Raw genomic sequence first — 27,829 nt, forward strand, 5'->3', positions numbered from 1 at the left:
TGGCGAAGGACCGGGCCAGAGGGATCTGAGCCGTGACACGAAGGCGCTGGCTGTGCAGCGAAGGAGTTGGACTCCCCGCCACGCACTTCACGTGTAGGAGAGGGGAGATCCCAGTTCTGCGGGGTCAATACTGCTGGAGACTGCACCCCTCACCTTGCTAGATTTCGAGCCATGTCACGTGCTGGGTATAGCCCAGGCATCCCCCACCCCTGCCCTGGGTGAGTTATAGAGCCAAGGCCCTACAGACAATCCAGGAGCGTGAGGAGTGGGCCCTGCGGCTTGCAGCTGGTTTCTACTGCTGCATCCTGAATCTGGCCGTCCAAGATCTGGCTCATTCAGGGCCCCGCATCCAGCTCTGCCAGCTCAACCAGGCAGCGAGTGGCCCCGCAGGGAGGATGCCCAGGGTGGGGGTGCCATGACCAGGCTTCCTGCCTGCATCTGAAGCCTGGGAGGTGACTTCGAGGCACGAGGCTGCTCCAGCCACACGCTTGCTGCAGGACGCGGGCAGCCAGAAGAAGCAATGCAGGAAGGCACGGAGCCGCTCCCAGCCATGGGAGCCGGGGCTACTCTGGTCGAGCAGGATGTGCAGCTTTCCAAAGAAAAGAAGAAGGGTCCTGCACCCCCACCCCGTGGGGCACGTGCCCATGCAGGAGTGACCATCGCTGGCCCCAGGGCGATGCTGAGCTCTGCCAGCCGGAGCCCCTCACTGCTACTGGGGCATCTCATTGCCGAGAGGCAAGGGGTGCTGTGACCTGCCACGTGGCCAAAAGTGAGAGCCCATTTCCCGGGGGCTCCTGCACGAGCCTGTCACACAACCACCCCCGGTGAATTTGTTAGCAAAAGCCCTGCTCGAGCCACTTCCAAAAATAGCCCCCCCAAGCCTGTCTGACTCCAGGCCTCTAATTCAGGCTGAGGATTGATCCTCCTCTGACTGTTGTTTCATGGTGTTAAAAGCAAGATTGATTGTAAATTTATGTTGTAAAAGTGCATCATTATTTCGGCACATTAATGCAGCGCCTTTCTGTGCAAATTGATGTTATTTTTATGATGTTGTTTATGGGCCTGAATAATCGGATTGATTCTTAATTTCTAAGGCTCTGTGGGGAGCATGGAGGAGACTCCAAAGCCAGGCTCTATCTTCACAGCCCGGGGGGAGGCAAAGGCTGGAACCAGAAGCCCCCAAGTCCCAGCTTCAGGGGCTGAAAGCCCCCATCAGCTGGGGAAACCTCCCACCATCTGGTTTGACTCACTCCTGATCTGGGGAAAAGTCGCACCCAGCACCTGGTCCCATGAACGGATGTGCCACGGAGGCAGGAGGCTGGAAATACCTTTCCCAGGAGGCTGGGCTTTTCTTATGGCTGCCTGCTGCAGGATCTGATGCCGCTGCCTGCATCACTGGGGAGAGACGCCTGAAGCAGCTGGACCCCAGCTTGCCCTCTTGCAAGATGTGGGTGTGGGGGGGATGCTGCCCCGTCTCTGGAGCACAGCTAAGCAAACGTGCCACTGATGCCAGAACAAGCCTGAACTTTGCTTCCACATTAAACCCAAATCCTTAGCTTTTAGGAGAAAGTTGTTTTTGCAACTCTTTAATTTGCTTTTAACCTTTTCGTACTTTCTTGGGATTCAGACAGGCTGGGACCCGGGGGTGAGTCATGCCGGCTTTGCATTTTGCAGAGTGAAACCCCAGCCACCTGAAAGGGAAGCCGCTCTGGAGATCCTTGCACACTTCCCTGTGCTGTGCTCCAGCGCGCCAGCGTGGACAAGATGCATTGCGAACAGCTTTGCCGAACTGTTTGCGAAACAGCTCCAGCAACTTCCTTTTCTTGTTCTTGCTCAAAAATTTCCTAGGCCTGGAGTTAATGAAGCATCAGCACAGCCTGTCAGAGTGAGTCAGAGCGATGAGTGGACCACGGGATAGCAGAAGCGGTTGCTATGGCGAGCCTGTTGCTTAGGGCCAAAATACAGATGTTCAGAGCACGGTCGTGGCAGAGCGGCTGGGAAGTGCTGTTCACAGAGGACGGGCTCCTCCTCCCGCTGCTGGGAGTGATGTTTGTGGTGCAGGATGCTGGGCCGCGAATGCCTTGACCCCATTCCTTGTCAGACGTCCCTTGCGGAGACCCTCCCGACCAGAGAACAGAGCGCGAGGGGCTTTTCCTGTCCTTGCAAGAGGCCGCTGGCATGTGCAGCTAGGAGAAATGTCTCCCCTCCTGTCTCTTCCCTCCCCCGGCTGCTGCAGGGAGGCCAGGCTCCGGCAGCGAGCTCTGCGCCGGCCCGTGGGGTCTCCCCACCACACGCTCCCACGGCCCCCCGCTTTGCGAGCATGGCCCTGGACGAAGGACAGCTCAATGACTAAGAGACCTGAGTTCAGTCCCCTGCTCTGCCAGACTCCCCCGTGCCTCGTCTCTCCAGCTGTAAAACGGGGATAACAGCCCCTTGGTAGCAGGACATGCCACCGACTGCCCAAGTGCTGCGTTCATACCAGTAGCTCAGCCCCTGCGTGTGGGCTGCTCGGATAAGGTGCTTGCAAGAACAGGGCACGAAGCGGAGGTCCTAAATGTGACCCAGGACCCATGAAGAGAAGGGTGCTCCGGCCGGACAGGCTCACTCAGGCCCTGGGCTCCGCGCACTGAGATAACCGGAGCTTTTTCGGCACGCTTATTCCTGAACATCTTGCCACGGTACAACAGCAAGGCCCAAAGGATCGCCCACTGGACAGGCACTACCAGCCCCCGGGGGTAGGCAGGAGAGGAGCTGGGTGTCAGGGCAATGAAAACACATGGCCTACAAGAGCATACGCCAAGGCCTGGGGCAAGGTGTGCATCCACAGCGATGATCTTGTAAGCAGGAGCGCGGGGACACAGACTGCTGCGACCGCCATATGCTTCATGGGATGGATTTGTAAATGCAGAACCGGAGAATCCTGCAGAACGGATGGTGATGAATAATTAATCTGCACAAGCTGATCCCAGATCCCCTCGCCGGCGGTCTGTTCCCCTCCATTTCCCATCTTTTTCTTTCTACACTTATTATTCTTGCAAAGATATGACAGACAACGAGGGTGAGAAGTGGCTTCTTATCTTGAAGAACTTTGTTACCAGGCCATTTAAATCATTCTAATTACTCCAGAAACACGCCATTAACTCCTCCAATGAGGTCTGCAGTGGAGAAATGGAAAAAAAAAAGATAACTTTGTGTTTGCGTGTGTGCGCGCAGGCACGCGCACGCACACGCGCGCACAACTTTTCGTAACTTGTAAGAATAACGTAGAGGAATAAGACAAGGGCAGAGAGAAAATAAGCAGGCAATGTAATGTCCTGACATTAGGAATTCAGACTTCATTAGAAAAGCATTGATTGCCATGGACTGATTTAGCACAGAATTTGATTGTCAGGCATACAGTAGAGCCAGCAAAAATGCATTTTAATTCAGAATTACTTAAGAAGCAATAAGGACTGGAAATACTACAAGGACATATTCTAAGTAGCTCAGTCCCTGCATGTGGGCAGCTTGTACCTAGCAGGGAACAAGCACTTCCTTCCCAAAACCAGCGGGTTTCTGTCCTTCATCCCAACCTCTTTTTAATCCTCTTTAGCTGCACCTGGGCCTGGGTTTCATAGGAGATAAGCCCCTGCCGCTGCCTCGGAGCTCAGCAGGAGCGCTGGGTGCTCAGCACCTCGGCAGCACCCCGCAGCCTGGAGGAAAAGCTCCCTGAAGCGCCAGGCTGAGTCCAGCCTATGGGTCCAGCTGGAGCTGGGTGGAAATGTGCACACGATGTTTTCAAGTGGAAAGCGGTGAGCGGAGCGGGCGCGAGGGAAGCGTTGTGCCGGCACGCGTCGCCCTCAGCATCCGGAAGCCGAGGAAGGAAGGGAGGGGAGCCTCGTGTTATTTGGACCCTCCATTTTGAAAGGACTTTTCTTTTTTTTGAAATTGCAGGTCATGTAAAAGAACACCAAAATGCTGCAGGCAAAACTTTTGAGTTGAAAGCCATTTTTCGTGATGTTGTTTCACTGGAGTGTTTAACGCGGTTTTTCTTTCCTTACTTTTTCTGACCCAGAAAAATAAACCTGCACTTGCCAAGTTTCTCCCCAAATGGAAAATGTGGTTTCTGATCTGCTGTCCGGGGAGCACTGCACTTGCTATCCGAGGGACCGTAGGAGTTCAGATGTGTCTGCTCACCATGCCCACTGTTGGCGACAGGTCCGGTCCGCGGGGACAAGGGTCCAGTGAATCAGAAGGGCCGCGTCCCAGCTTCCCCTCACCCGTGACACCCCTGCTTCCCAACACTGCAGGGAGTGGATGTGGGAAGGCCTAGGTCCCCTCTCTGATTTCTGCATTGCTGCACGTTACATGCTCAGCCCCACTGGAAACTAGATGGTCTGCCTCGCTTTGTCCTTCTGTGAAATGGGGGTGGTAATCCCGCTCCACTTCATACAGATGCTGTCAGGGCCTATTGCTTCTCAGGGAAGTGTCAAGAAAGCCTAAGAGGACATGCAAAATAAGCAGGACATCAGGAATCGTGTCAGGACACTGCCTGGGTGTGGATGTGTGAAGATATTTAAAACCACCCAGCACTGCAAGCCACCGGCTTTCATTAGCAGCCACCTCCGTGTCTGCAGCAGCCAGCGTAAAGCCTCCGGAGAGACGGCTAAGAAGCAAACTGTCCCTGTGTGGATTATTATTTCCCTTGAATGTCCCTCTACTCCTGAAGGAGCCTCCGGGCTGTCTCCGTGGCACGGCGGATCAGGGAGATAGCGAGAGGAGACTGTCAGCTTGGAGAACAGGGGAAACAAACCCATGCCCGCTTTGAAAGCAGTTCTTACAATATAATTTATTCAATTAAGAAATGATAATCTGCAGCTCTTAATGGGCTTTTCAAACGGTTTAGGTATAAGTTACCAATTAGCTTATCAACATCTCTGGCAGGGCGTCACTTGGTGCTGCTTCCCGTACAGGTGACAAGTGCTTGGCGAGGGGCTTCCCGATGCCCGGTGCTAACTTCATTAGCGTGGTGGCAGCACCGGCACTGCCTTGGCACCCTACCCGAGCTGCTCCATGGCACGGGCACGGTGCTAAGGGACCATGTCAGCAGCCACTGCCCTGCCCTTATGGCCCACTGCGCTGCAATGGGGAGGGCTGATTTGGCACAGGCCTGAGAGTCCAAGGGGCTTAGGAGCCAGACTTCTGGGTGGTCTCAGCAGGAGCTCTGTGAGGAAGGTCGCCCTGGTTTTATGCATTTATTAGATACTGCTCCTGGGTCTCGCTGCCCCAGAGGATAAGGGTGGGTGGGTGAGGGCACACGGGGGCACCGAACGAAAGGGGACATGGAGGGCAGCAGTAGGGAGGGGTCTCAGTCCTTGCCAGGGGTCACCTATCATGCTCCCTCACTGGTGCTGGACATGAGACCCCTTCTCCTGACAGCTGCTGGGGGATGCACTTCAGTCTTGCAAAGTCCTCCCAATAACCTGCCATTTCTCCCCTTCCCAGCCCGGCTCTTACACGCGCACATGCACACCTCTCACGGCTTAGATGTCCCAGTATGCAGGCAGCTGCTTTAGGGCCCAGGGTATCTTCTCGTCAGCCCGGGGAGGTGTGGAAGTCACGGGTCCTTCCTCAAACTCTCCTTCAACCTTTGCAACAGCACGAGAGGCATGGCGGGCAGCTCAGCGAAGTCTGTGGCTAGCGGGCAGGAGTTTCCCATGCCCCAAAGGCCACAGCTCCCCACACAGAGCACAGGTGAGATGCACCGCGCAGAGGTCATTCATCCCCGGATCCTGCCTGCTCCTGGTTTTGGGAAGGTCTCAGGCTATGCCCACCCTCGGCCAATACGCACCGACGGGTGGGCTCTAGCGGGTGACACGGACTGGCCTGGGCAGAGGATCTGGCTTCTCTCATTTCCGGGCTCAGCTCCGGCTTCCCTCCTCTCCAAGGGATGCTGTCTCTCCAACACCTCGGCAAGGTGTGACGGTTCCTCACTCTTCTGGAATCAGGACCCGTGGTAGAGGTGATGCCTTCCTTTTATCAGAGCAACTAGATTTTTGCCAAAAAAAAAAAATTCCTTACTTATCTTGCTTTCAGCAGTCAAGACCCATCAGCACATCCAAGCTCTTTATTCGCATGCAACCTTCACTCCCTCCCACTTCTGCTTTGTGGTTAAAGGTGATGGAAGGCAAAACTTTCTTCCTTCCCTTAGCCCCTCTTTCAATATGGGCAGTCTGGGATATGCTAACCAGCGTGGTTTTTATATACATTCCCATCAGTTAATTACTCCTCTTCTGCTCTCTGCCTCCCATTGTTAATTAATGTGCTTTTTATATCAGGGCATCGCTACTACTTCAGAAGTGGTTTTCAATTTTAACTCTCAGCTACAAACCGAAGAAACACATCCTGCCTGTTTGGGTTGGAGAAGGGAAGATCGGTGGGCATCGATAATGAATCCGCAACATCCGTCTGAGCTGGGAGAGCTTTGCCGAGGAGGATCAAGTGGATTGCCTGCCTTGGGAAAAGCCAGTGCAAGTGTGAAATGACAGCCTGGCAAAATAATTACAGGAAATTTGAAATAAAGGTTAAAATCCTGGGTTGTCAACAGCATGTGAGGAAGGGACCCCAAGCAGAGCCCAGAGGCAGCCCACAACCTCTTCTGCTCCTGCTCATTTCTCTAGTGGGTTACGTTACCCTGGAGTAATGGATTGGGGCAGATATTTTGGGCTGCAACTTTGGCGGTGAAAAATTACAGTTCAGCAACATCAAAACATCCCAAAGCTTCAGCTCCAAGTGACTCTTCACTGAGAAATTTCCCTTGGTCAAGAACTAAAAACTTTGCAGGCTCAAATACCCAATGTGCTTGGTAGTGGAGCAAAGAGGCTGGAGCTGGGCTGGTCTCAGTGGGGGCAGATGACAGGACAAGGAGCAATGGGCTCACGTTGTAGCAAAGGGAGCTGAGGTTGGATATTAGGAAACACTTTCTCAGGAGGAGAGCGGTGAAGCACTGGATCAAGCTACCCAGAGAGGTGGTGCAGTCTCCATCCATGGAGGTTTTGAAGACCTGGGCAGACAAAGCCTTGGCTGGGATGATGTAGCTGGGGCTTCTTGGAGCAGCACTAGATGTGACCTCCCGAGCTCCCTTTCCAATTCTCATTTTCTATGATTGTAAAAGGTTTTCCTGGAAACAAAGCAACATTGTTTGACCTTTCTGTTGGCCAGACTTGCTTTGGACTGCCTCAGATGCTGCTCTGCAAACCCAGGGCCAGATCTGACCAAGACCCAGACCCTTGAACAGAAGTTCCCTCCGGTGCGAGATCCAGAAGCTGCATGATCAGAATTACCCCGAATGGGTCTTTGCAAGTGCAAGCCAAGGCCCAAGCCCTTCTTTGTCACTAGCAGAGTCACATTTTACATTTGCATCACATTGGCACCTACTTCCCCCACCCAGGACCAAAGCCTGGCGTGGGGGTGCTGTGCAGACAGGTAGTACATGGCTGCCCCTGCTCCCATGAACTCACCATCCAAATGGACAAGACAGAGACTAGGAGAAGGCAATACAGTCTCCTCCATTTGGTGGTTGAAGGACTCTGGTACAGAGTCAGGGATGTCCTCTGCTCGCAAACAGAGTCTGTGGTGGAGCTAGGGATTGAAACCAGGTCTCTCGAGTGACAGCAGGAAGAGCTTTCCTCCCTGAAGCGCTCACTGAGGAGGGCAATGCAAAGCAAGGCACTGGAAAAACAAGGTCATGCTTTAATTACTTGTTAAGATGGGGAGTGGAAAGTTTGTGTTTTCCTGATTTCACAAGCACGGCAAAGGGGAGGTAAGAAACATCGCTACCAGCAGGCGTTGGAAGTGGAAATTCGGCGTGTGCCTGGGAAAGTCATTTCCCCATGTCTCCGTGAAACAGCGCAGAGGGAGGAAACTGGACAGAAATAGTCAAAAAGCCAAATGTGAACCTCTGAAACAGCATCTCGGAGGACCCCAGAGTATTTGTTTTAGGGGAGCTTGACTTCCTAATGAACACAGATAGCTAAGTCACATCAAATAAATAATAATGAGAGCAAGTCTAACACTCCAAACATGCAAAAACATGGAAAACCTTAGTATTTTCATTTGGTTTGTTGATTTGATTGACCTCTATAATTTAGAAAAAGAAATGCCCTTCTAAATAAATGGAAGTTGAGAATCTGTTAGTAGTCTACACTCAGAGTTTCTGGAGATAAATTATACTGACATTTAGTCATGTACAGTAAATAAGAAGTCAGGTTACGACTGGATCGTTTGGAAGATATTACAGTGATTAGTGGGTGTCTGTATTGTCATGTGTTATGAGCTATTATGTATGTGTGTGTAATGCACATACAGACAAACACAGTAGTATATGAAGTCAGGGTTACTAGAATAATCTACAATTTTTAATTCTATTTTCAAAATGTGTCAGGATATTAGGGCAAAACACCTAGGTACTCACTGCATGAGACTGACTTACAGTACAGAACAGAAAATCATATAATTATTTACTTAAATGTATGCGCCTATCCACTGAAAAGCAGTTCCCATCCTTTGCACTGACAGCCTCTTGACAGCCATAAGAGAGACAACTCTAGTTATCCTCATCCCTTGATCATTAATCATCATATGGATTCATTCGTTTGAATTTTTACTTTGCTGAGTTGATGAGCACCTGTCCCATGCGCTGAGCTTCCTGGACGAGAAGTTGGCAGTGACGTGAATCAATGAGCAGACACGTCTGCTGCTCCAAGATCAAGTCAAAACGCCCCGAGTCTGGAGGACCGGATAATGCGCACCCACAAGCGCTGGAAGAACGCCCCGAGGCACCGTCCGTGCGGCTCATGCCGGGGTTTCCCACCTCCTGCAAATCCAGAGAAATTCTACCCGGTTTGGGAAAAACAGCATCGTTTCTGTGTTTGTAGTGGTGAAACGGGACAACGCAACAAGCCAGGATGCATGAATCCACCTTCCCACCCACATCTCCTGCTGCTAAAAAGGAGAAAGATCCTTTCAAACACATTCAGAGGCTCCAAATACCAGAGAGAGGATGGCCCTGACAGGGAAATGAGTCCCAAAGCCTCTTGGCTTATGCATCACGCCCTGCCAGTCACCCCCTTCCTTTGAGCCAACATCCACTGTCATCCCATTTGACACTTCTAACATCACTACCACCACTTTGCTGCTCTGCAAACCCAACAGCCTTGTACCAAGCCCCCGGGTCCAATGCACTGGACCCTGGCCCTCATGCCCTGCTCAGGCCCCCCTGCGGATCACCACGGTGGCTTCAGGGTGAGAGGCAGGGGTAGCTTTTCAGACAAGTCAGTCTCAGGACATTTACAGCTTTATAAACCAAACCCAACCCTTTTCAGAGAGTCTCTACATGCAGATAGACAGATGCCTTATGGTATAGCTTTGAGCGCTAGACGCCGGACATCCTACACCGTGTCAAGGGGCATATATTGTAGCGCGTAGGTGACTCCCTTCATATTATACAGCATGTGGGAACTAGGTCCTCTCCCCTGAAAACGCACTGGACCAGAAGCCAAGAGTGAAAGACAATAGTTTTTATTTCTTCCTGCTTGTTTACTTCCCCTGGGTTTCCCTCCATCTCTCCCCTCCCCTGCACACCGCAAAGGAGTCAAGAGTCTTCTCAAGGTCAGAACGTCAGATTCCCAGTTAAAGAAACCCTGCAGGAAAACAATTATATCATTAGTATTAAACGTGTCACTCCTACAATTAATTATTTCACTTTAATCAAGTACAAAAATTGCAAGGTTTTTAAAGAGTGGCATGGAAATGGACTTATTAAAATAATATTTTTTCAATTCCATTTAATTTTTTTAATTAGCGGGAGAAATTAGTGCGGTGTGAAGCTTGTGGCTGGGACATGGATACCCCTCCTTCCCAGCTTCCCTCACCAAGCCCTGACCTGCATCACTGCTCCACACTTTTCTGCAGTATCTCCCCACGAGCCGACCTCGTGGGGCGCCGAGACCTCGAACCACCGTCCCGTGGAGATTTCTGTGCTCCATAAAGGGCCCAGAGTCCAAACAATTTTTCTTTGCCTGTAATGGGGCTGTGCAAGTTTAATAATCTATTGTGTCAGCCAACAGGGTTTCAAACCTTTCCTCCCAGGTATTATATTGCACTTCACTCAAACCCCCTGCATTCGCCTTGATCTAATAATGGAAGGAGGCCCTGGTGATATTGACTCTGAGATTTAATATACGAGGCCATTGTACGTCATTTATTTCATTTCCTTGGTAAGGTCTTCATCTATTGTGTCTAAAGGAGAAAGTGGGTGACATTAAAAAGCAATAATGATTGCTGGAGCAAACAGGACAAAGGGGGAAGGGGCCTTTGGGTGCACTCACTTTGTGGGCAACTTGGCACCTGGCAGTGGCCTCTTTCCAAGCGTCCTTTCACCATGAGTTGTGAATAGGCACGGTCCCCTGCTCTTCTCCCCGATGCCCACTGCAGCTCCCAAACACGCAGAGGAGCGCACAGCGCACGTGCAACACCACCGTCCCCTGCTCGAGGGGACCAAACCGGCTGTGCTGTGTGCATCTGCCCCATACCGCTCACAGGGTCCCCTGAAGTGCTCGGGCTGGAGCTGGAAGGTTGCAGTTCCTGCTCAGTGACCCCATGAAGTCCTGAGAGACTGTGTCGAGCATCACAGTCCAACCAGGATCCCAAGGCAATCCTAGATTAGCCGGCACTCTCGCGGAGGTTTGAAAGATCACAACTAGCATTGGATTAACTGGAAAAACGTTTGACTTTGGCTTTGGTTCCAGCTTGCAGAAGTCAAGACAACTCAGACTAGCGGAAGATAAAGCGTCCCTCAGGAATCCAGGACGCCCAGCCTAGAAAGAAGGGATGGCCAGCATTCAAGACGACGCACTATTGGGCCTAACGGCTGGAAATGCAGCAGGAGCTGGCTTCCTGCAGTGGCCACGCGCCTTGTGTCCTTAAAGAGGAAACCTGCAGCGCCTGCCTTGGCTGTAACGGCTGCTCACGGCCCTCCGCGGAGCTGCGGAGCTCAAGTTTGCAAAGGTCTCTTGGACATGACCGGTGCTGCCGTGGCCCCGGCGTCTCCGCCGGGTCACCCCAGGAGTGGTTTGACCCGGAGTCTCTTTCCAATTCCAGTCAGGCCGCATCCCGATTACGTTTTTCGAAAGGCCACGCGGCTCTGCAAGTTCTCGGCAGAGCGCCGTCTCCCCAGACGGAGCAGACGCCAATTAGAGCTGGCTGGTGATGGAGCCATCGCACGGAGCAACACAGAATAATAAGCCCCTTAGAACCTGCTTGTCCAGTGCTAAGCTTGTGTTTAATTTTTAACAACCGTAAAGGGTGTTTGATGCTCTCCTGGATGTACAGAGGAGGAAGGCTGCCCTGGATGGAGGGTTTGCACACACTTCCTTTAAAGCCCAGCTTTCACACGGGTGGAAACGGACGGGATGGCAGCGGAAGATGAACTCTGAACTCATTGGGTCTAATTACTGCCCGAGCTCTGCGGTCTCAAGAGTTCAGCTCAGACTGGGAAGAAAGAAACGGCAAAGAAAATGAAAGGGCAGCACTGGAGCAGGGAGATGAAGGCTGTCGTGGGCTGGCTGCTCCCCAGTGCAGCCCTTGCAGTGGGTGGTTCTTTTATCCCCCCCGTGTGGCGTGGCGTTTCGGAGGACTTCGGCACGGAGCTGGCGAGCTGCAATTGCAGGGAGAAGGGGAGACATCCCAAAGCAACCGGGCGATGGATTCGACAAGAGGGCAGCAGGCACGGCCAGGGGAGATCGCCTGCCCGAGACACCGCCGCGACCATTCGGTCGCCATGGCCGGGATTTCCCTGCACCCTTAGCTTCATCGCCATGCCCCGCTCCCTCTGCCCAAAGCCCACAGGATGCATTCACCTGGGCACCCCCTCCTCCCCGCTCTCCAGCTGCCCGCTCACCTGCCCGCGTTATACGAGATCTGATCAGCGGTTAGTCACTGGAGTGAATAAGCCGGTCTTTGACTAAATAGGAAACAGGAGATCTTGGATGTGAAGAGACACTTATTTATCCTTTTACCAGACGGTCTAATGAATAATTTCATGTTTGCAAAAGCTCATTTTGAAATTTGAAGACAAGAGATATATTGCCAAGACGGCTGGGAGACTGCGACATTAATTTTGTGCTGAAAGATTTACTTAAAAATTAGATTTTACAATTTTAATGCCTCCATTCTTTTCTTTAAATAAGCTGTGAAATGCAGTTAATTAGACTTAAACCCTAGAAGCTTAGACATTTGGGCTGCAGCGTAAGCTACAAAAGAAAGCGATCTTTTTCACTTGCAAATTAAATCTAAATTCATTACATGGCTAAACCTCCCTTTAAACATATGCAAGCCCCAAAGCTGCTATCTTGTGGGGTGCGGGGAGGGAGGGGACACGGTAACGGTGCACAGGGTGCTGGTCCCCTCTCCACGCTGCTTCAGCGGCGTCGCATTCCCCCGGCGTGACCGAGGGCAGAGCTGGGCGAAACACAGAGCTTCAGTCCACGAGGGATTTCTGGCATTTTTCAAAAAGATTTTGCTGTCAATCCAGCCTGGGATTCGTGTCCCTTGGGAATAATCCAGACCTTCCCATCCGGTTCGGCTCAGCCTGTCTCCGGGTGCCCGGCAGCCCCCTCTCATGGCAGAAAAGCCCTCAGGGCATGTCTACAGCCCAGCCTGAATAGCAGCAGTCAGAAATAATCACTCCAGTGCTACCTTTGCAATTCTGCCACCGAGCTGCCATGGGGCCTTGGGCAAGTCACCTGTTTCTACTCTTCTTGTAAGCTCTTCAGGGCAGGGACAGCCTCAGGGTGCCTATGCAGCCCCCAGCACGGCAGGGCTTTGACCTTGGTTCGGCAGCTGGCTGGATCATGCCAGGCCATCCCCGGGGCACTGCTCCCCCGACTCTCCGCCTTCCCTCATTTCCACCCTACTCCCTCATTTGTTTGCAGCTCTGAATGGCCCCGGGGTCCTCCCACTCCGCTGGGGAGTTCACCTTCTCCAGACACTGGTCCCCCTCCCCTAAAGTTGCACCCAAGGTCCCTGAACCAGACACGGGGTCCCCACAAGGGCAGCCACCGGCTCGGGGGCTCCTGGCTCCGGCCCCAGCCCATCCTATGCAGAGCTCTGCTGAGCGCGGTTTAATTACCCAGCACCTGCAGGCTCAGATGTGTTCAGGGAAGGGGAAAAAATACAGAAAGGAAAGGAAAGCGTTTGACTCATTAGCTGAGTATTAAATTCCAGCGTTCGGAGCTGACGGAACCATGATGGGATTTATAATAATGAATTAATCCCACAGAGGGAGACAGGTTTGCAGCCACTTGGTTATTAGCTGCCTGGGGAGGAAAGGAGACCCTGCTGTGCCGACACGTTGACACCGCACGATTCCCTTTACACCTGGCACCTGCTGCGTGCCCTGGCTTTGGTGTCGCAGGAAACATCCCCATGCACGCCCCTGACAGACCGTCTTTTCTCAGGACTCGATCCCCAGGCAGCTGGGCCCATGCAAAACCAGGCAGAGCCGTACAGTAACTGCATTTGCAAGCCCCTGGGCTCCTGGCTGCGCGACAGAGTTTCCTGGGATCGATGGGGAACTGAGGTGCGGTCGAGGCTAACGAGGCCCCCTTTCTAGCTTGCTCAGGTCCCCATGCTTCCCGGCCCCTTTCCTTGCTTCTTCTTCCACACTCTGTTGTTTGCAGGCCTGAAACCGCACAGCTGCTTATTAAATCGGCATCTCTGCTTGTAACAGGAGAAACCCGTGCATTTCAGGCAGACACCGAGACAACGGGCCGGTTTGCTGAACTCCCCAAGCCCCGCAAGCCTGCAAAAGCAGGTGGGACTTCTAGGGAGACGCTTTTTCTAGAGACCTCCGGCGCTTCCTGTTTCACCCCCGGCAGCTTGTTCCTGAAGTAGCAGGTGAGCTCTGTGCTGGCACGCACGTGAGGAGTTAACAGAGTAGATGCCAGTAGATGGCACGCGCGGCATCATCCTCGGCTTTTCTGAGACCGTAATGCTGGTTATTGCGACCCCGGAGAATGGCTCAACACCTGCGAAGGAAAGAAGCCCCCGCACGAGCCAGGAGCTGGACGTCCCTTGCAGAAATCCCAGTCCACTGCTACGGGCACGATGTTTTGACAACCCTCCATATGGGACCGCAGGAGCAAAGCCGCGGGGGGCATGGGCGCAGCCCGGCCTGGAGCTTCCCCAGGCCCAAGACAGTGCCATGCATTTGCCCTGGGGAGGCCGGCACCGGGGTAGGGCTGTGGACAGCACACGCTGACATCTGCACCGTGCAGTCCACGTGCAAAGGCAAGACGTGCGAGGGGAGCATTGTGGCAGCCGGCCTAGCTTGCCGTCCCCTGAGCACCCATCTGCAGCACCGCCTTAAATGGCAGTAGAGGCCCCGATCCAGGGCTGCCCCACCTCCCCAAATCCGAGCAGTCCCCCAAGAAGGGAGGCCGTCCCAAATGGTGGATTAATTGGCTGAAAACTCGTCAAGTTGGCCCAGCAGGCACTTCAGTAACGCATGTGGCAAAACTAATCACAGGCTTCTGCTGTCTGGGAGGCACTTCCCCAGTCCCAGCAGGCGCTCCCAGGGGTCTGCTTTCCATGGGTAACATTATCTTTCAACCCCAATTAAATCTGATTCCCGCCTCTTCTGGGAGAAGCACCCCTTGAAAGCCCAGCTCTGCTCAGATGTAGTGCATCACAAAAGTCAGCCCTCGAGACGCTGGGTTCCCGCCTGGGCCCGTGGTTTCACGTCACCCCGGGGGGTGGAGCGCAGCCAGGGCCCCGGGGTGCAGCCAGATGAGGCTGCAAGCAGGAGGGTTGAGGATGCAATAATCCCCAGAAATATATCACCTGAGCCAGCATCGCACTGCCTTATTAACGTGCCCACCTGAGATGTGGCAGATAATTAAAAGAGAAGGGAAGGAAAGGGAAGGGAGGCTCATGCATTTATTCTGCCGCTTTGATCTTTTCTAGCGCCTTCCATTCGGAGCTCAACATGCTGCGCTGTCACCGAGCAATTAGTGCATGCTGCCCCCCACGTGACGGAGGGAAGCAGCGTTATCCCCATTATGCTGGAGGAGGCACTGAGGCACAGAGCCAAGCCGGTGAGATGAGGCTGCATCGGAGCCGTCTCTCCCGGCTCTGCTAACGAGCAAAAACTCCTGCTGCTCCGTTCCGTGCTCCTGGCTGCCAGGCTGGGATTCCCAGGGAGCTGATGGCGCGCGCCATCTTGCAGAACCGGGACCTCAGAGAACCAGCCTTCCCCAAGCGCCCTGCAGCGCTGGAGAGAGGAGGAAACAGGCTTCTCCTTCCAGGAGAATTATCCATTTTTCTCTATTTTTGTCCTCTACAAAACAGAGGCAAAACAGCTGAAACTCCAAACAAAAAGTTGTTCACTGGGTCGGTCAAGTATTTTCATTTTTTTATTATTATTATTTAAGAAAAATCACATCGATTTCTTTTTTGCCTTCATTTTGAATGGGGGGAAATAAACTGGTTTTAAAATATCGACTGTTTTAAACTTTTGTTTGTTCTGTTTTTTTTCCAAAAAAAAAATTTGAAATGGGAAATCCAGCAAGATTAATGCAGTCCTGCAGTTTGGGATGGGCAGGGTGGATCTTTTCTGCTGAAAAACAAGATGTGCCTAAGGGGACCGACCCATTTGCTACGAACAACAATGCTGGTGGGGAATTTGGTTTTGTGAAAAAATGCATTGGCAACCCAAATTTGAATAAAGAGGGGGCGCAGGAGTAGCTGTGGCCCTGCTCAGTTTGGAAGCAAATCCCCCTCGTGCAGCTGTGCCCCATCGGTATCCCTTTCCACCAGCCTTCCTGCAGCCAGGTGTGCGGGCAGGACTGTGCACGCAGAATCCAAAGCCAACGTGGCAGGACATTCATGGGCAATGAAGACTGAGTTTGCAGGCACTAGATTTCGGGCCCCTGAAGCCACGCTGGCGGAGCTATGCACATCTGCTCCCAGAGCAGAACCAGGACCCTGGGACTCGGGGTTTAACCAAAACCGCTGTCCTGCTCGCCGTGCCATTCGTCCTGAATTGCAGCATTATTTGCAGCAATTCTCTCACCAGTCATTCTCTGTATCCTCTGCCGTGGCCAGGAGAGAGGCCACACTCATGCCAAACACCTGTCCCTGCGCAGGCCCCGGTCTGGGCGACTCGCCCTCCGTTCTGCAACACACACGAGGCCCGAAGCAGCATTTGCCCCCGCACTGCTGCACCTGGAGACGCCCATGCACACGGGCTACACGGCGGCAGCACAAACACGCCGACACGCGCTGTCTGCGCGCCAGCACCTGGCACGGCAGGGCCCCGAGCCCCAGCTGGCGCTTGCGTGGCAATGCAGATAGACAGTGGCAGGAACATAGCTTTCCAGCGTGCAGCGTCATGCAACCCGGTGCATGTGGGGCACCGCCACCACCCACGCAGTGTGCACGGGCACCAGCCCTCGGCTCGGAGAGCGTCATCACTACAATGCACCGACCCCACCGTCCCCCTCGGAGAGTCGGTGTCCTCGCTCTCCCACGCCCGGGCCCTGGGTGCAGAGGCGCCGGGCACCCCCTGGACGTTTCCCCATATGTTGCCCCCATGAGCGAGGAATCAATATGGTCTCCTTGCTTTACAGGAACACTTCAGTAATCCTAATTGGTCACTATGGCAACCCTAGCAGCCTCAGCTTCCCGCAGCCTCAATGAAGAGACAGCGAGATGAGAGTGAGCAAGATAGAGGTTAAGCCTATTTATTGTATAATGCTCTGCCTTTGATATCACCCAGATCCACATGCTAAGTACCTGGAAGGAAACAAAATCCCGTGTAAATTAGAATGATACCATCCAATCCTCTCCTTATACCCTGACTAGTTGGAGACGATAAGGCTATTGTCTGGAGCCTCGGGGTCTCGGCGGCTGCCTGACCTCTTTTCATCTTTCCAGCTAATAGAGTTTCCACAGTTCCCTAACTTTGCGAGGATTTAAGAAGTGGAATTGCTAATGACTTGTGCGGGCATCGGCGCTTCGCCCTCCGCCAAAGACTTCCCGTCTGCAGGTGGACGGGGCATCTTGGGAGCGCTGCAAAGCCCCACGGAGCTGCAGGGGCCAAAGCCCCTCTGGGCTGGCTCGCGACAGCGCACGGACACGGTCCGTCCCTCTCATTGCAGGTCGCTGGTGCAATGAGAAGAGAGCGAGGCTGCGCCGAAGGGTCACGTCTGGGGTGGGCTGTTTTGCTGGGACTGGACCCTGTACTTCTGCCCACCCTCATTGATATTTCTCAGCCTCCTCCTGCCCTTCCTGCTCCACAGGGCTCGTTCCTCTGCAGCTGCACACTCTGGTCCATCACGAGGCAAATACAACTCAGCAATGGGGGACAGGGAAAGGACACGCGGGGTCTCTAGACCATGACCTATCCCAGTCAAGGACTCTCTTCTTCATTCGTCTCCATGAAGTGAGGTCCAAATGGTTGGCTGGAGTTCCCAGACATTGCCATGCAATGCCATGACATGGGCTGCTTATCCACGGGCCCAAAGCAGCAGCTCAGGGACGTGGGGTATGACTCCAAAGTGACCGAGTCTGCAGCAGGCGGGCGTGAGGGACACGTTAAGTGCCCAAGTGAAGCATCTGGCTCGTGCCTCGTTCTCGCTGGCTGGCCCAGAGCGGGCTGTTTCTGGCCTGAGGACCTGGCAACCCCCAGGGACAAGTGCCACCTCCGGCACTCAGCTGGGGGCCTGCTGCAAAGGCAGCGCTCCAGATGTTGCGCACATGTAAATGGATTCCTTTCTTCTGCTAGCAAACAAGGCAGCGCGCTTTCATTCTCCAAACGAGAGAGCGAGGGACCATTGGGGACACAGAGTCGCCAGAAGTTTGCCTGAGTTGAAAGAAGGTGCATGTGGCATCTACTAAAAAAAAAAAACTTCCCCAGAGGAGCAGAGGGAGGATAAAGCACAGGGGCCGGCGGAAGAAAGCTCAGATGGAGAGGGGGAGTCGAAGGGGGATTTGAATAGGAGAAGACAGAGAAATTTCTTCACAGCTGAATCCAAAAGGACACCAAGGGATGCAGCAGCCAGAGAGAGAGATGCTTTGCCAAGCCCCTCAAAGGAGAAGAAAGGCTGCACAGCCCCTGCCTTGTGATAAATTATCCATCAGGCAGGAGAACCGCTCGGTGCAGGGCCCGGCTGGCAGGCACGAGTAAATGCGGCCCAGCTCCAGGAGGCAAAGGTCTCGTTAAGAAACCTGGGAAGAGGGAGGTGAGGGGCTTAATGTTCTGTGTCTCGACAGCGCTTTTGTTACAAGCCAGTCAGCTTGCATGTGTTTAACCAGGAGCTGGCCCTTAAAAGGCACAGCGGGTAATTGGGACTAGCCTCAAATAAAAAAAGGCGATTCAGAGCCCTAGGGGGAAATCTCTTAAAATATAAAATTATGAATGGTGTTAAACTGTGGAAGACAAAATGATGTCTCTGCTTAGATGCTGCATTTACAGCAAATACCAAGTTCTCCCTGTGGCTGCTGTTGTATTTATTAATATTATTTGAACACATCATAGGGCTGGCATTCAAACAGGCTTCAAACAAGAGCAACAGCTCCTTTCTGGATGCCTCCGAGAGGACAACATTATCCCGAAGTCCGGAGACAGCTCTACCATGCTGCGAGCAGCCACATGAGCCCCCATGCACCTTGCACACCCGTTCCAAGGGAGTAGTGCACCTGTTGCACTAGTGCGGTGGCATGCACACCCCCTGCATGCTCACATTGCTGGTGCAAAAGATGAAGCAAGAGGTAGGGACACTGAATCGGTCCAGCAAAGCTGTGATGTGGGGTCTGGGGCCACCAAGCGCTCCTTCCTAGCCAGGCAGGCAGCTCACTCACTCCTCCAGTGCTCCAGCCCTGTCCAGGGGGTTAAGGAACCACTTTCCCTGCCTGCAGGAGCAAGGCACTTGCACAAAGCACGGAAAGCTTTGAGATAAATGCAGCTGAGCTGTGAGACGTCCAGCTCCAAGGATTATCAGGTTCATGCCGTGCCCAATGAACTTCTCGTGCACTCGGTAGCCAAGCCGCAGAGGCGAAACAATGGGCCGGTCGTGAGCTGGCTGGTGGTGCCGGCGTGCGGGATCGCAGACCCACAGTGCAAGCCAAGTGCAATCACTGCTCTGTGCCCTTCCTACGCCTCCCGGCCTCTCCACTGCACTCTCCAGCAGCCAAGTGAAGTCTGCTTGCAGCTGCTGGGTTTGACAGACCCGTGACCTCTCCTCCTGCAACGGGGTAGACCATCCCACATCCCATCTTCCATGCTCGGGATAGACAAGGCGCCGCCTCTCAGCAGGCCTCGCTGCCGGATACCCTTGCTGTTAATGCATAGGGTGGCATCTCTTTTACACCCCCTGTCATGGGCATGAGGCCGCTTAGTCCTGTCACTTCCTCCCCCCGTGGCGCTCCTCCCTTCCCCCATCCCATTGTGTTGCCAGAGATGACAAAATACATATTTTAATAAGCACGTTGCTCTGAATGTGCCCGGGCCGCATGTCAGCATCAGTTTGCAATATCGGTGGCAGAGGGATCTCAAGATAATAGGAGCCTCTTCATCTTCAATGGAGCTGGATTGGAGCAATTGAATGTCTGAGGAAGATTACAAGCAGTTATGGATATTGCTTGTCATGCTGCCATCAGCAGACGCCTTTCTCAATTGACTAGTCACATGTATTTCCGGAATAGGTAATGCCAGATACATTTACTATAGCGAAATGAGGCTGTGATGGCCCTTGGGTTTGATTTGTGGGTGTCACTTATTAATGGAGCCTGCAACGCTTTAACCCTTCACCACTTGTTGGATGAGGTATTGCCCTTGGGGGTCTTTATGAAGCTCTTAACCAGGCAAGTAAGTTGCTTTCAATAGGGCAGATCCAGCCCACGGAAGCTCCTTTGGAGAAGTCCTGCAGCACATATGTAGGACCACACCAGGAAAGGCATGTAGACCAGCAGTTGGGGCACATCCATCGCTGGCACTGAGCAGAGCAGCTCCATCGAGTCCATGGAGATGCACCAATGGGTACCAATGCACCAATGTGTATGAAGGTCCGAGCCTGCTCGGGGCCCTGAGGTAGAGTGCATGAGGTCTGAGGCATGCAGGCTGCAGTGAAGGGCAACAGATGGGTCTCTGCTACAGGTTCGAGTCCCCCTGCATCACCTCCCGGGCTCCCAAGGGCATGTTTCATAGCTATCAGAGGCCCTTCATGACAGGGAGCAGTGGCAAGACCAGAGAATCCAGATTTGTGATCGGGTCTTACTTGGGTAATGGTCACATTCATCACCTGCTGGCACCAGGTTGCAGGGAGCGCGTTGCCGGGGCCCCGTGGAGAGTTGTTTGTAGGGTAGCTTGTGAAGCACCCGGGGCCTGGGTCTCTTTCTGTGTCCACTCTTGCTGCCCATCCAGGAAACCCACACAGCCGTTTCCACCTGGCAGGGGCGGCCACAGCCTTGCAGCCTCCCAATACAAAGCTCCCACTTGCAGGGGTCAAAGCAGGCATGCCACTGCCCTGCTCCAACAGCACGACTTGCCCTGCTCCCAAAGCCCCTGCCCAGCTCCTCTCCCCCACCCTGCAATGCTTGGGGATGCTCAGCAGCCTCAGATCTCTCCCTTGACAGCAATTCCCAGGCAAAAGGTTAGACCCCAGCTGGAAAGCCCACCATGCACACTGCCCTCCCACCCTGCCGGAGCGTGCGAGGAGCATTTGCACGCCGGCCCACCAGCCAGCGAGCGAGCTCGGGGATGTCTCCGTTCCAGACTCGGTGGGTAAGAGAGGACGGCAGCAGAGTTCAGGGTGAGGGGCTTGTTTACCCAGCCGCCTGCTGTGAGCTACAAAGGTCAGTGCCTGTCTGCTGCTGGCATGTGCCAGACTGCTGGCAGCCCGCGGGGCTCGCAGCACAGGAAACCGACAGCTTATCGACCACGAGGAGCATCCTTCATGCACAGGAGAAAAGCAGACGCGTGGCAGGGTGAGGGGCACCGAGGCGGGGGCATCACGGGGAAGGACTGCGGCGGGATGACAGGCTCTCCTGGAGGCAGCACTTCCAGCACAGGCAGGGCAGGCTGGAGGGATGCGGGGAGGAAGAGGAGCAGCCCAAGGAGAAGAGGAGGAAGGTAAAACCATGTCCCCCGCAAGCTTTCTCTATCCATCATCTCTAAAGGGACTGAGCCATGCTCACGCTGCGGCCTGCACAGAGCAGCCGAGCTCTGAGAGCCCCCAGGGCTGTCATCTCCCCCAGCCAGTTCCAGCGCGGTGCTCCCGAGCAGAAACCAGAAGCAGCGCGGCTAATTAGCTCTACTGAGGGCCAGCACCAGCTAGCACGTGCCCCCTGCTAATTAGCCTCCCCAAAGCACCATGCAACAGCAATTATATCTGGACTTAGAAAGCTGCAGGTCCAGGATGCGGCCGGCGGGCATGCACCCCTCCAGAGCACGTGGCATTCACTGCGTAGACGCGGCCGGTGGTCAGTTTTACTGGGTGGATGCAGGAAAGAGCCAGCAGTGGAGGAACAAAATGGCCTTTCTTCCTATGAGCCTCCACGAAGGACAGGGCCGAGGTACCAGGGTCTTTCCTCCAACAGCATCTGCAGCCTGCGAGGCTCAGAGCTGAGCTCCTGGTGTGGGAGAAGCTGTTACGCCCTCCGTAACCTCGCAGTCAACGCGCGCGACGGAGGCAACAATAAGGGACCTGCGCAGGTTCTTCCCCCTTTTGGGGCTTGAAAAACGGCTTTATGGACAAAACCAGAAGCATTCCCAGTGTTTGTTTTCCCTGGGATCTTTTGACTTCTGGTTGGGAAGCGGAAGCATTTTGACCAGCACGAGAAAGGTTTCGCCTGCCTTGGTACTGGGGAATCAGCATCGCCCGGCCCGGCTGTGCAGGGAAGGCCCAGTGGCTTAGGGGTCTGTGGCAGCTCGTGCCCTGCTTAGGGCACCGGGCTGAGGTCCAGGCCCCTGGGGTTCAACTTGCCCCTTGGCCACTGCTCCCCACGTCACTGCAGGCGTGGGAGGGCCGGGAGACTGGCTGAGATGCTGCTGGTACCGCGCGGGGAGCTCCTCAGGTGACGCGCGACATGCTATCCAGGTGAGTCTGTGGGAAGCCCGTGGGATGCACAGAAAATGCTGTGAAGATTGCAAGGCTGTGCGCGCGGAGCTGCGAGCCAGAGACGCTCCAGCCTGCCTGCGAATGAAGCCTGCGTGCGTGCCTCCATCTGCCAGGCTGAGTTTGGATCACCCACCCTCTCTCCAAGCTGATGGTGGGTATCAGACCTGAAATAATCTCTTTCCTGGATGTCCTCATGTTTTACATTGGGTCACAGCAGCGGAGGCTGGCACTGCCGCTACTCCATCAGGCGGGGAGGGGAAGAGGAGCAAGACAGCAACACATCCAGGATGGCAGCGACAGAGAGGCCTCCCTGGGTCCCTCGGGGAAGGCAGTGGATGGGAGCTGAGGGCAAGAGGATAAACTCTTCAATATTTGATCTCCATGACCAGTTCAACCCATACGCTCAGCACTGAGACTGACAGGACGGGGAGAGCTACAGCCAGCTGGGATGGAGGGTTTGCGTGCTGCGCTGAGCCGGGCAGCTGAATAGCTGGGGCTAGTCTTTGATGCCCTTGCACAGTGATTTGCCCCACAGACACCCCCGAGAGCCCTCCTGTCGAGGAAAATGATAGTGGAACAAAACACAAAAGAGGACCCTGGCCGTCTGGCTTTCCTGCAAGCACCGCTCTGTTGTAGTTGCATCACCGAGTCTCCAGCGGGTTTGAAGACATCTGGGTCATATTGCCTTTGGCCTTCCTTCGTTGCTGATGAGGGCTGGACTCGATGATCTTCCGAGGTCCCCTCCAGCCCTAATGCCTATGAAATCTATGAAAGAGCAAGGGTTACAGCTCCATTCTGGAAGGAGGTGGAAGAGAGAAAGCTACCGCGTGTGCACATACAAACACACGCACACGCAGCCTTATAAACAACAGGCACGCGTGCACGTGTCCCTATGTATGTATGTGCATTTGCAATCCGGGTGCAAGATTAACAGGCAGAAAAAGCCTCTCTAGAAGCTGGGAAGGATATGTGTTTCCTTTCATGTTTCCACACCAAAGCTGAACAGACAGCAAGCATTTTCCTCACAACAAACCATGCGTGCATTTTGTTCTGATGGGGAGAATCTGCGCCTACGCACGTGTTTCCCCCAAGAGCATTAACACATGCATCTTGTGAAAGGCCTTTCAACCCAAGCCAGATCATGGACTCAAAACCCAAAAGCCCATGAAGGGTAGCCCAGCCCCCGGATCAGCGATTCTGTGGATGTCCTGCCTCTCCCCTCTCTTGCAAAGCTTTGAGCCCTCTCCAGTGACAAACATCACCAGGGACATCATTCCAGCATCAAGGACTTGGGAGATTACCAAAAATAGATGAGACCCGCATCTGTTCCAGCCCGTGCTTCCCTGTGTCTGCGCGCCTGTCACCGTGTGTCATCGGTGCCCCTCATCAAGCGTGTCTTTGACACTTTGCCTCTGTACCAGCCCTCGCGTGTGTGTCTCCGTCCAGTCGGTCCCCTTGGCCTGAGCCTGTTGGGTGCAGCTGGGTGGGCGTGTGGCAGCCCGGCCTTGCAGGTGCCCGGACCTCGGGGCTGCGCGCCTGGGCACTGCCCTCCCCCGCTCCAGGATGGGAGCGACTTCCCCTCTCGTGTCGTGCCTTCAATTTAATGAAGAGGCGCGTGTCTCTCGGGCAGTCTGACCTTCAGCGGCCGCAGCAGCTCTCAGCCACTGCCGAAGTTCTTGTCAGAACAGATACGAGGTGTTTAATAAGGTGTCTAAGTGCTTGTAACAGGAACTTCTGAGGGCTGCGAGTGCCTTTCTTTTGAACAAGGTAGAACAGATTGCAGCTGATGAGCCTTCTCCTCCAGCCCCAGACAGCTCCAGCGCCAGCGCCAGCGCCAGCGCCAGCGCCAGCTGCGGGAGCACAGGGCAGCGGGTTTTCCCACCCTTGACATCTCCTCCACCATTTTGCTCAGAAGCAGGAGCCGGTCCCCTGCCCCAAGTGGATTTGGAGGCACCTTTGGACATAGATCGGGCTTCTCCCAGCTCTGCATTCACCTTATTTCACCTGCCGATGGGTTGGAGGGCTCAGTTTGCACACCCACGCTCCTTGCTGGTTGGTAGCAGATACCCCCAGGCTGCTGCTCCTCCGTGCCCATGTGGCAATATCCCCTTGCCAATATCCCCCTGCGGCCTCGCTCCCAGGGCTACCACCCTTCTTGCCAGTCCTGACTGCAAAGAAAGCAAGGTTTCTTCCCAGGCTCTGGGGGAACTGCCGGCACCCCCAGTGCAGCAGTCAGCACAGAGCAGATTGCAAGCTCAGCCTGCCCGTTCCAGCCCGCGCCATCCTTCCTCGCCAGGGTCAGATCTTCACAGGGACAGGCCTACCCCCGGGAGTCCCAGCCTGCCCACTTCCCCCAGCCCTTTGTGTGACCCCAGGCTCTTGAAGTAGTGGCCCAACACTGCTGAGACTTTGAGCTGCGGGCCTGTGAGATGCACCAGTGACTGGTAGCTGATGAATGACGTGGTCACAAGCCAGGCAACAACTGGTTAATAAGAGCACTGCCAGGCCGGTAACACTGCAGGGCAAATCCAGGGTGATGCCATCCATCTGCAAACCAGAACAGTTAACCAGGAATATCCATTGTGTTCCTATTAAGTGCAATTACCCGCTAATCTATGGGAGCCTTTTATTGCTATATAATTGCAGGGTATTTAACAAACGAGCCAGGGGATGGATGGATCCACCGGGGGGTCGGGAATCAGCGCCGCGCCGCTGGTACCAGCAGGAAACAGGCAGGAGGCGGTGACCCCAGATGACCTGGGCATCGGGCATCATCTGCTCACTCGCCGGGGCAGTCTCCACGAGCACTGGCACCTGGGAGCATCGGGGATGTCTGACAGCACCACGCGCTTCACGGCTCCGCCGCTCGCCCGCTTTGTGCCCCCACCTGCAAACCCCCTGTTGTCTCCTCTCCCCCCTCCAGGAGACAGAAAAGCAAATTTGCTCCTGGTGTCAATCAGTTCTTGCCCTTTATTTATCCTTGATAACAGCACTGGAGGGTGCCCACCGGGGCATGCCGTAGGCACTGGACACACCATTAGGAGCATGACAGGTCTGGGTCATTCTGGATGAAATCTCTGGGGACTGTCCCAGCAGAAGGAAGTGTAGCAGGCTGGAGGAGTCCCCCATGCTGGGATCATCAGTGCACAGGCAGAGCAGATACACCATCCCACTACTCACGTAGGGCCTAGATCCACGGGCATGGGTGCAGGGAAGCACTTACATTACATATGCAGAGCCGAGCGCAGACCTGACGGCTGAAGAGAGGACGTTCCTCTCTTCCACCAGCTGTGATCCCAGCCTGCTGTTTGCAAGCAGATGTGCCCCAGCTGCACTCGCTGCAGCACCCAGAAGCTTTGCGCAGCTCAGCAGAACAAAAAGCAGCGTTGCTCGTCTCCTGGCCCCCAAGTCCTCTGGCAAACAGCGAGATGCAAGCCCGTCCTCCCCGCAAACTCACGAGCAACTGGACAGAGATATCGGAAATCTGCTCGCCTCTTGCTGGTGGCGCAGCAAGGCCCTCGATCCTCACGCTCCCAGTCCTCAGGTTTTAGAGGGGTGAGCGCGCCAGGCCCCAGAGACTGCGCATGCGTCCTCCCCGCCACGGGAACTCATGTCATGCATGCCAGCACTCTGCTTGCAGCGCTGCACGTGCCAGTCCATGCCGGCGCAACGGTATAAATCAGAGCAAGCATATTATGTAACCTGGTGGTTTGATGGTGTCAGGCTGGATCAAGTTGATCTAGATTTAAAGAGTCCACGAAGAAGCACGCAGTGGCTTGAGGCTGGGGAGGAAGGCAGAGATGGCAGCAGAGCTCGGAGGCCAGGGTGATGGGCCTGGGCCAAGTGAAAGAATATGCCCAGGGGACAGAGACCAGCTGGCTTCGTGCTTTAGACAAGTGGGGTGATACAGCAAGAGGACAGAAGCAGCAGTGCACATGTGTCAAGTGGCCGGGGGTGCTCAACCAACTGCACACCTAGCACACCTGTATCACACCTCTCTCCCGGGGCCCTCGGGAGAAACCCAAAGGCAACTAGGACTGAATGCTGCCGTAGGACCCACTCCCGCAGGCGTGCTTGCTGGTTCAAACCCTGCAGTCAATGCTTGCTGCACTGGGCTGCTGGCCTCCCCTAACTCTCCGGGCCCAAGCTGTGCCTGGCAGGCCAGAGGAGCAGACTGGTGAGGGTCACTTCCCTTCCCATGGTGCTGGCCTGTGCCCGCTTCAGGAGCTCCCTGTTGCGTGCACGTCCCAGTAATGCCCAGCACTTGCATCCAGGACGGCTGCAAGGGACCGGGGATTATTCAACTCCTGCAGCTAAGAAGCTGCCCTGCCAGAGGTGGTCTAATTTACCACCATAAATGAAAATCTGCCACAATAAAAAGATGCCAACTTGTATTTCTGCATGCGACTAAGCTAGCAAAACGGCGATTTTTGCCGCCATTTCGTGACACGTATCCAAACAACGCGCAACGTGTACAAGCGCCTGAGCATTTCTGCCTGGTGCCACTGCGGACTCAGAGCTCCCGGACCATATTTTGTCTCATGCACTCGCTTCATCTGGGGCCAAGCATGTGGGCAACCAGCCCCTGTGCACACTACAGCCTGTGCTGGGAGTCTGTGGGCTCTCAGCCTTGGCACGGGGAGGCTCACGGTGAACTGAGCTCTGGGCTCATGGTCCCACTGCTCTGCATCCAGGCCGGTGGGACGCACCCTATCTCCTATCAAGGTGACCACATCCTACTGAGAAAGTCAGGCTACATGCTGCCTGTTTGAAGACATTTGTAGGCCAGCATGAGCTCACCCCACCAGGTGATCGCGCTGCACTCTCAAGGGGCGCCAGGCTCATTGCATGCGGACAACGAGCAGGGCAGAAAGCCGAACACAGGTGCCCCAACTCAATTCAGATCTCCAGCTACAACCCCCCCGGATGAAAACTGCATCACTGATGAACATGCACCTCCCTCCAGAAGCCTTCTCTCTCTCATTTGTGCGCTCGGTGCTGTACACACAGAGGAACAAGAGGCACCGTGCCCCCCAGAGCTCAGGTGTAGAAGCAGGTGGATATGACCGGGGCAGGAGAAGCCCGACAGCCCCATCCACAAGCCTTTGATTTGCTTCTCAAAAGGAAAGGAAACACTTGTACCTCACATCCGCCACCCTCACAGGCGGTCAGACCCTGCTCCCAGTCCACCCAGCGCTATGTTGGGAGCAACCCCGCTGACACCGGTAGCACTAATCTCTTACCGACACCAGAGTGACAGCAGGATCTGTGCCATTCACTATATCAAATCACACTTGAGTTACTAACAAAAAGTAAGGAAAGCACCTTTAGCAAATTTGTGTTTTAAGGGGGAATAATTGCTTGATTTAAAGTGATTTATTCCATTAAGTAACTCTTTACCATAGGCCCTTTTTAGACTTTCAAGTGTATTTTTCATTAGAGCTGCATAATAAAATAATTGCAGATTTAGTGAAGAATTTGCCATCTTTTTAAATGAAATTATACTTCACAAAAGTGGAAATATTTACCCCCTTTGCATTTGGTATTCGCAGTAAACAGTAGGCTGCAGGTGAGTGACACTGCGCCCAGGTGCAGGGCTGAGAGTCCATGCCAAAGGATTTTGCGCCGCGTCCTGCCCTCTCGGCACGCCCGGGAGCCGGCTGGCGCCTCCC

This window comes from Crocodylus siamensis, chromosome 14 (genome assembly GCF_052110815.1).
Source record: "Crocodylus siamensis isolate JL-2025a chromosome 14, ASM5211081v1, whole genome shotgun sequence".
NCBI classification, from domain to species: Eukaryota; Metazoa; Chordata; order Crocodylia; family Crocodylidae; genus Crocodylus; species Crocodylus siamensis.